The sequence below is a fragment of the Cariama cristata genome, unplaced genomic scaffold (genome assembly GCF_000690535.1).
Source record: "Cariama cristata isolate BGI_N322 unplaced genomic scaffold, ASM69053v1 scaffold680, whole genome shotgun sequence".
Classification (NCBI taxonomy): Eukaryota; Metazoa; Chordata; class Aves; order Cariamiformes; family Cariamidae; genus Cariama; species Cariama cristata.
In genome coordinates this window covers 15018-24228 of record NW_009596111.1, presented here as the reverse complement: position 1 = coordinate 24228, position 9211 = coordinate 15018, and the positions used below count along the sequence as shown (strand labels likewise).

At 52.7% G+C, this 9211-nt stretch overlaps 1 protein-coding gene across 1 annotated transcript in view; it reads left to right on the top strand.

The window, feature by feature from the left end:
• The window catches only part of PPAPDC3 (phosphatidic acid phosphatase type 2 domain containing 3), a 14035-nt gene that overhangs the window by 770 nt on the left and 4054 nt on the right, over positions 1-9211 (top strand).

The window sequence follows — 9211 nt, the reverse complement described above, 5'->3', positions numbered from 1 at the left end:
TATTGGCTGTCTCGGTCCGGGGTGCCATGGGTGATGGATGTAGCAAAAAGTTGTCTCTGAGGGATAGAGTAATCCGGTAGTTGGTGACACCCACGGAGTAGGAGCAGGTCCCTGGTCCTGCTTGGGGCAGGGTTGTCCAGTGGGACCAAGGAAGCATCTGTGATGTGCAGGTGGATACCAGCAGCGATGTCTTTTATTTAATCTATGGTCATCTGCCGTGATGGTTTGATAGGTGGGGAAAACGTAAAGATTTTAATCTTTGCTATCTGGATCAATTCCCGAGGATATCCTTGAGAAAAAAAGATTTCCATCCCCTCACCACCTTCTTGAACAGACCCTGGCTCCACATCTCGGCCGCCGCGTGATGGAGTCCTGTCTCCTTCCCCGCTGCAGTTTGATCTCGCGTCCTCCTTCCCTTGAGGACCTTTCTTGCTGCTGTCCCCATTTCCATGCGCTCATTCGACCCAGAGGCCAGGCAGACGGGCTGGGATCTCTCTGGCTCTCCTCTAAGTCCTTCCTTGTGCCGTGGTCAGTGTCCTTCTTTCTGGAGGCTGGGATGTGTCACAGGAGTTGCCTTCTCAGTTGAGCAGGGCCCATCCCACCCGTGTGGACCCATGTCCCACCAGTGCCCAGGCTGAGCTCTAGGCGTGACTCAGATCCTGGCCCTAACCCGCCCTGGCCATGTCTACCTGAGGACCTTGCTCTTCTCGCTCTTCTGCCTTCGGCGTGAGGCCCAGTTATCGTCTTTTTCCTTGTGACTAATTACTCTCTCATCTGGCCATCATCTACCCTAGTGTTTCACCCTCTCCCCAAAAAACCCAGCGATCAGCGCTCCTGCTTTTGATTGGTAAGAGAAATTGAAAACATTGGATTTAGACCTTTGCTTCTCAGAGACCCTTTTGAGGGGACTTAGGGACATTTTATTTCAGAGGCGCCTCAGGAAAGGGACGTCTTGTTCGCAGGGGCCAACTGTGACGCAATACAGGCTCTGCAACATGGCCCCAGATTTTTATTTTTTTTCTTCACAAGTTCATCCTTTGGAGAGGGCGAAGATTGATAGCTTGAAAAGCACAGTCGTAGCTGCCTTTTCTCCCCTCTGCCTTTGAAAGAGACTGTCCTGGTGCTGTGACATCTAACGAAGGGAGGCCATTGCGGGGAAGAAGCCAGAATAGCATCGGCGTGATGCAAAGCCTGCCGACGTCAGCACTTCTTCCAGGGGCTCCTCGGTGTGCTGGGTCAACCTCTCGCTGAGAAAAGAAGCTCCATTTAAAAGGGCACGAGGATGAAATAGTAGGTGACTAACACCAGCCGGCACAGTTTCCAGAAGTCTCTTGACCCAAGAGCCTTTGACGGTTTTGGAGCCTGAAAACTGGTCTCTTTGACTGCAGAATATTTGAGATCCTTCTAAAGAGCGAATGCCTCCTTTGGCTTAAAAACAAGGAAGGTTTTCTCGCCCTTCTGTTGCCATGGGAGGAGGCCAAATGCAAAGCCACCTCTGGGTCATGTTGAAACTTCAAGTATCGGGTGGTCGCTGGGGGAGCTCAGCCCTGCACCACTACCTGCATCTCCAGGTCTCCTGAGCTCAAATGTGGTGTGCGGGGACAATTTGGGGGGCGTTCTGAAATCTTGCTTCCTTGCCTAGACACACTACTTCCATCCCTCTTCTCCGCCTGCCAAGAAAGAAAATAGTTAAATTATGTGAAGGACTGGTTCACAACGTGACTTGACAGTTCCGTGGGTCTGGCAGCCTCCAAAGATCTCTACTTTGCCCTCCGAGTAGGTGACACTGGCTGGTGGGACTGACCAAGGTGCCCTGAGCCTCTCCTGTCAGAGCTTCCTCAGCAGGACTTGTGTCACCCCACAGAGCAGATCTCTGCTGTGACCATGGCCTTGGTTTGATATTTAAGACTGCAGTCAGGAACTCTGAATATCCCAGTAGCTGCTGCCATAAATACCTGCATTGCTGATGGAGGAAAGAGCCTGGCTGGGGAGCGTGGGGCATGGTGGATCTAGACAGATCCCCATGAGAAGTGGGGTCCTGTGTAGATAGGAAGGGCATGGCACAACTGCTGCGTCTGGCATCCTTGGTCCTTCTTGCTGCTGTTTTCCTGTGGTTCAAATCCATCAGGATGTGGCGTAAAGCCCTCCTGAGTAGGGAGAGGTCGAAGGGAAGGGAACCTCCTGGAGCTTCCCTGGTCTTCTGGGAAGAGGGAAGCGGGGAAGTTGGGGTTCTCTACGGTACCCCTTCCCCACCGCCCCTGGCTCTCCTCCCTTCCTCCTGCTTGCTGAGAGTTGGGTACATCAAGCAGAATTTCTGATGCAGTCTCTGGGCACGGAGCCAGCCCATCACAGAGCACTTGTTTAGGATTTGCAATCAGGCTTTCAAGGCAAGGAGACAGGAGACTGCTGAAATGGGACCGGGAACCTGGCAGAAGCACCACTGCAGATGGAGGGAGGGCACTTGCGCCTGAGGAGCTCTTGGCAGGAGCTTTGCCAACACATGTGGGAGCATTTCGGGTGAGGGATCTGACCCTGGGATGCTCCATCCATCCCAACTGCAGATGTTGATTAGCAACCCCAAGCAATGTTTTCCCTCCATGTTTGTCATCTGTGATGGAATTTATTGATTCTCCTGCGCATTGTAATCTTTGCCAGCAAATGCCAAACAGCCAGAGAAGCACGCTTGCAGCCTGTTACTGAAAAGATGGAAGAAATCAGATATCTGTGCCCACTGTAAAAATCTCTCTGCCAAAATGTGCTTTCAGGAAGACTATCGCAGCGTTGCCAGCCCCGGCTGTTGGAGAGTCGGGAAGAGAGTCTGCACCCCCCTGGCCAACTGGAGCAAATCATAACTTAGGAAACCCCCCAATTTTAGAGTTCATTTTATTTGTCTGCCAGTGTTGGAACTTTTAGGACCCTCCAAGCTTTCCTCTGCAATCGCAAGGATTTCATGAAAACTGAAGTGCTTAGAAAATCATTTGAACCTTGCAGTCGGGCTTTCAGAGGGAAAACTGATATAAAACTTTCACTGAAATTCCCAGATCTGCTTCAGAACCAGACAGAAACTCCATTAAACCCTGGGGGAAGCAGTACCTCGGTTTCTGGTTCTGATCCATCTGGTGAGGATGTGGATCCAAATTCAGTGATTCATTGACTGCAAAGCCAGCAAAGAACATTTGGATCATTGATCTAGCCCACGGCAAAATACAGGCTGTAGCACATCCCTTAATTTATTCCTGTTCAATTTGTCAAGGGAAAAAACCCAAACACTCAATCTGATGTACAATTACAAGCGAGGGTGAACTTGTCAGAACCATTCCTATATTACTGCAGTGGTAGGCATTCTCTCACAAGTGCCTTGCTTTTAGTTTGACTCTTCTCTTCCTTTCATTGCGTCTGCGTACCCTTGTCTCTTCAGCTGAATAGCTCGTTTAGCCAACATCTCTTCTGCCTTTCAATATTTTGGATAGTGCTCAAGTCATTTCTTCACCTCCTATTTATTAAGCTAAACAGATTGATCTCATTAGACTGATGGTCTTTCCAGGTCCAGGCACCTTCTTACTGCGATGGGGATGGAATATGGTCATCTACCCAAAGTGGTCGCTTCGGTGAAGACCACCTATGGTGTTTGGAGCCAAATCGCTGCCTTGTTTAGTTGTCTGCCGTCCAGCCGTGCGCCTTTGCTGTCGGAAGGTGTCTGCTTGGTTAACCCTGGCACATAAAATACCTGTTTGTGCTTGGTTTGAGATACCAGCCATTAACTGGTTCTGCTTTGGTCGTGGCTTTCTGAAATAGGTATTCAGACCAGGAGAAGAGAAAGCCCTGGTCTTCTCTTTGCCTGCTGTCTCAGTGACACAGGTCGCAGTCCTCAGCCATCACCAGCTGGCTCTGCATCCCACTTCGGAGGGGTGGGTTGGCTCTTTGGTGCTGTCACTAAGCATTTATCGCCATCGAGTAAAGCAGTGCCGCGGGGTGCGGACGTATCGTCGCGAGCAGCGTGGCGGGCTGAGGATGGGTGCCTTGCCACGGGAGGAGGGAAGGAGGGGGGCCCAGGGTCACTTCTCCACTCCTGAAGGTCAGCAAGAAGGCAGTTCTTCCTCTCTCCAGCCTTCTGCCTGAATACTGACCTAGCTTCAGTCTGACCGGGAACCAAGCCATGGTACTCAGAGGCACAGTCCCCTGCAGTCCTGTGACTTTATCCTGAGCCATATCTATATTTATTTTTAAAATATATATGTTTATAAATACATACATATGGCCAGGACTCTGCAGTCCCACCCTGGCAGCTTCCAAGCAAGACCAGATTGGCATGGAAAGTGGTGGGTTAGGAAGGAAAGAGAGTAAGAAATGCCTTCACCGGGCCCCTCGAGACCCCGCTGACCCTGCTCTCACAATACAGAGGTGCCTTAGGTATTGTCATGCTTCTCTTTGGAGTCCGTGTGGTGAAAATCCAGATAGTACAGCCCGTTGCTGGTAAAGGTCACCGAGTAAATGAAATGCCCGGGCAGTACAGAGGAGCTCATCCTGTCAAGCCTCGGGGCTCGGCAGCCCGGTCCCAGCAGCGAGGCCGGGGAGTTGCACGGCAGATGGATCAGTCTGTACGCAGCAGGGCTTGCTGAGCCGAGAGCCCCAGAGGTGCTTTGGGGCCAGATGTGTCTATTTTTCCCCCTTTCATTTTCCCACTGTGAGACTGGGGATTTTCTGAGCTAGACAGGGCAGATGATGTTTCGGCAGGGAAGGGGAGAGCAGCTTGGGAGCTGGCACCCTGCGTGAACCATCCCCTCCTTGTAAAACCTGGCACGTGGAGGAGGTTCAGCCCCTGCCCTCCTCCTCGCCCAGCCCTGCCTGTGCCCACTGAGATCTCAGCAAGTTTGCAGCACATCTGCCCAGTGAGGTGGAAATGTTTAAATGTCAAGTAACCCAACGTGACTGACGCACGGTGGGTACCAGGCAGAGGGAAGGACACAGATGCCCGCTCCCTGCATCCAGCATCTAGACACAGGTCCAGCCTGGCATTAAATATTCCTCTTCATCACATCAGGCTGCTAATCTGCCTCTTGTTGTCCTGCCCAGATAGAGCAGTTGAAGTCGCTGGTCCTTTGGTTGGTGCTGTCCTCGCCTTTCGTCCCTTCACAGCTGATGAGCTCAGGCATCTCTGAACAGCAAGTGATGCCCAGCTCTCCCGGCTTCCCTGCCCCCCTTCCCTTTCACCTCCTGCTTCCTCTACAGCAAATGTATCCTGCTCACTGCAGGGCAGGCTTGCAAGTCTGCGGTGTCCCTTCGGATAAAGGACAGTCAGTGACAAGCTGGGACCCGTTTGACTGTGGCTGGAGCAGGCAGGGGGGGTATTTTCAGGGACCTGTGTAGGGTCTCTCTCAGCCCCATGGTCTGATCAGCCCCTTGGCACCAGGCAGCATCAAGGAGCTGAGGTCCTGGCCGGCTGCTGGGTACCGAGGATGCTGCGAGCCCTGCAGCCATCAGCCTGCAGCTCTTGGGGAAACTGCAATAAGCTGAAATCCAACCCTCGAGCAGGCGAAATGTTCCAGAGCCTGAATGCAGAGTGAAAGAGAAAAGAAGTGCGAGGGTTGTTGAATGGAAAGAGAGGGAATAAACATGGGAAATGAGTCATCCTTATGTCTGTCACACCGGGAACAGCTTCCCATTGCCCCTGCCTGGAGCTCAAAGGGGACAGGAGCTGTTTCGCTCCGGCAGAGCCAACGCTGCCGGAGAAGCTGAGCCAGGCTCTGGCCCGAAGGGAGATCCCGAGAAGTGGGTGAGTGTGTTTGCCTCTAACGCGCCTTGACAGGAGCAGTGGTTGGGAAGAGGAAGGTGGAGGAGCGGTGGGCAGCGAGGTGAGTCGCTGGGAGGAGCGGCGGGCAGGGAGAGCCCATCGGGTATCCTGCTCCGGGCTTGGTGGAGGATGGGGCTGGGAGAGGGGAATCAGGTGAACTGTCTCTTTTTCCTCTCCTTGGAAGAAATCGCCATGTTTTCACCTGGAACGCAGTTCTGGTCTTGCTCTCCATTTCCATCTATACAGGGATGCTGGCAGACATACCTGGTCCAGGTCTAACGCGCTGCGAGCTGTGATGGTTGGAGGCCCTCTGAGCACCACAAAATCAGCTCCAATTTAAATTTTTTATTTTTTTTTTTTGGCCAATTTGCCTTATTGAAGGCAGCGGAGTGTAAATACAAGCCTAAGCAGCACTGAATCTGAGCAAGAAGCCCAGCGTTTGTGGGCTGGGACATGCTGTTGGTCATCAGCCCAAGGCCGTTTTCTTCCTCCAGCTCATCCCGTACGGTGACGTTGTGCTTGTGTGCGTTGCAACCCATGGTTCTGGGATGTGCTGATGTTACCTGCACGGCTGTCACAGCGTCCAGGGGCATTGCAAACTGTCAGAGCCCTGGTGGGCGGCAGCTGAGCCGTCCTGGGGGCTGCTCAGCTCGTTTTCCCCATCAGCACCGGCCCTTTTCACCGGCCCACGTCTCATCCCCGGGCCGTGCGGACCCCCAGCGTGGCAGCCCCACTCAGTAACTGATGCTGAGATACAAATTGCCCAGCTCCCAGGGGCACCGTATTTCCAAGGGGAGAGCTCCAGGCAGCCTGTGTTTGCACTCGGGGCTGTTTCTAATCATCTAGGATATAGCAGGTCTATTTTTAGTTGTTGGGGTGGTTTGGTTTTTCTTAATTAATTGCACAATGCTGCTTTCCACCATTTTTTCACCTCCCCGTGGCCACTTACCCCACGCTGCTGCTTGTTCAGCCAAAAAATAACCTCCCCCCAAAACGCTGCAGTGTCTGATTCATTGGTTCTTCGGTGGCTCATGCCATCTGTGCCTTTTGTCAGCTCTTACACCTAATAGTACCACATTTGGGGAAGAAAATGGAGTAGAGGAGTTCACTTGCAGAGGACTGGACCTCTTCCAGCTGCCACCAACTCCACTGGAGAGAGGGTGAAGATGCTTTTGAAACCTGCATCTCTTTCCTTAATGTCAACTAGTCAAGGCTGCAAACGGCTCCTTTTCCAGGTCAGGGAGCCTAACGCCTGCGGGAGATTTGGGAAGCTCAGACGCAGTAGGAGGGGGCATGTAAGTAAAAAGAAAAATGGAAAAAAAAAAAATGAATTCTAATTATGGAGCAAAAGAAACTGACTCCTGGGAACGGTGACATTTGTCCAGGGCTCAGTCCTGAGTGAGGTTGGCTAGTCTGGGAAATACAGGACCTTCAAAGCCAGCCTTGGCCCTACACGTGGCTTCAGCAGCTGTGGTGGGGAGCACATGCCATCTCAGCGGGCTGGTGGGACCTCCAGCACGGTGGGGCTCGGGGCAGAGCAGGCTGCAGGCTCTGAAGCCCAGACAACGCGTTATCACCAGCTTGGCTCTGCTTTAAAACGATGCTGGGGCTGGGCAGAGCGGGTTGTCCCATGCACGTCTGGTCCCAGGCCTGGGTGCCTCCTGAGCTGATGGGATGGGCTCGCTCTTGGTTCCTGGGCATTTACCTCCCCTTTTCCTCTCCCTGCGTGCTCAGCTGTAGTTCTGGGAGGCTGAGCCCGGCCTGTGACTCTGTTTCTGATCTGGATCTCAGAGGCTGGGCTCTGAAGAGCAGCCTTCTCACATCCCCATGTGCATGCAGTCATGTGAATCACGGCTGCAGCAGCAGACGAGGCCAAGGGCTTTTTTGGCTTCCTCCTTTTTTCCTCCACCTCCCCCCCCACCCTGCCCCAGCACTGCACCCAGGTTGTTTTTCAGCTGTGGTTTTGATAACATGTTTATATAAACATCTCAGCTGGAATCTGCCTCCATCCCTGGAGACGCTGCCTGGCTCCAACCTGGGGCAGTGGATGCCCCCGAGCGGGCTCACCCCATCCTCAGCCTCTTTCAGCCCCCGCTCCTAGGGGACAGCAGCAGAGATGGCACCTCAGGTGCTGGGACAGAAAGGACCTTACGTGATAGGGGATGTCCAACTGTTTTGACTTCTCTTAAATACGAGCTTTGGTGTTTGGCTTGGTTCTGCTGAGACGATGCTTTAGGTGCGTCCTTGTGCCCTGCCTGCGCAGGGCTCGCCTCTCCACTCGCCTCTCTCCTCTTAATGGGCTCCTAACATTTGGTGGTAGGAGCAAGGCAGGGAATTGTTTTCCTTTTCTTATTAATAGATATAAAACGTCTGCCCAGGGGGCTCACTTTCAGCTCATTTACTGTGCATCTGATGCCAGATGTTGGCTATTTACAATACCAAGGTGATCTCTGATGCTAAAATTGTCACAGGCAGACAAGACTTGCTCTTTGGTTTTGTGCTTTAAGGAAGTTTTAGACGTTAATAGAGCTTTTTGCAATCGGATGGTTTTGCAGTGGAAATCTGAAGGATTGTTTCTTTTAACACCAGGTCAAAGGGGAAATCCTGGATCTTTTTCAGACAAATGTGAAAGGAGCGATGGGCAAGAGCTAATCCTTCCTTCGCTCTTTTCAATCCAATGCTACCTGGATTTTACATCCAATGTTGCTTCTCTTTTAAATCCAACCTGAATCTGGCATGATGAACAAATGCTTAAAATTGAGATTTCTTGCTCCTCTCATCTCACCCCTGGGTCAGGTGGCACTCTGCCATCTCCGCTACGCCTCCGACAGCCCTGTCTGTCTGTCTGTCTCTCCAGAGAGCGGCGTTGCCCAAGTGCAGGCTGGTAAATCAGCTGCAGGCTCCCTTCTGCCGTCTCTCTCCCCGGGCTGTATTTCTGCCAGCCTTCCGTCGGGTCAGCCTGAAGGATTTGCACGTCTCTGTGTTAGGGACAGGGGAAGGGCAGACCGAAGGTGACGATGCTGGTTTGCAGGTAGCTGGGGCTGTGCTGGTAGGTGCAAGGCTAAGGGGCTTCGGCTACGACTGCTTTGGTAGCCAGCAGGCACCTTTCCCACTGCAGAGACACCCACCGCCAGCTGGACCCACCAAGGATGCCTATAAGAAAGTTAACCCCTCGGCTGCGTGATGCTGGCGTGGATGTGCTCGCTTGAGGAGGGAGGATTTGGTTTGCATTAAGGGGGAAAAAAGCAAGTGAGACGAAGTCCAAAAGCGGGATGTAGGTCAAGGAATTGCAAAGGGAATAGGGCCCAGGCCGGGGCTGCTGAGCGACGGGACCGTCTGTATCTGTTTCTGAAGGATGGGCCGTTGGCAGCACTGTCGGCAGCGATGCTCCGTGCTGATTCACTCTGGCAGCGCTTGGCC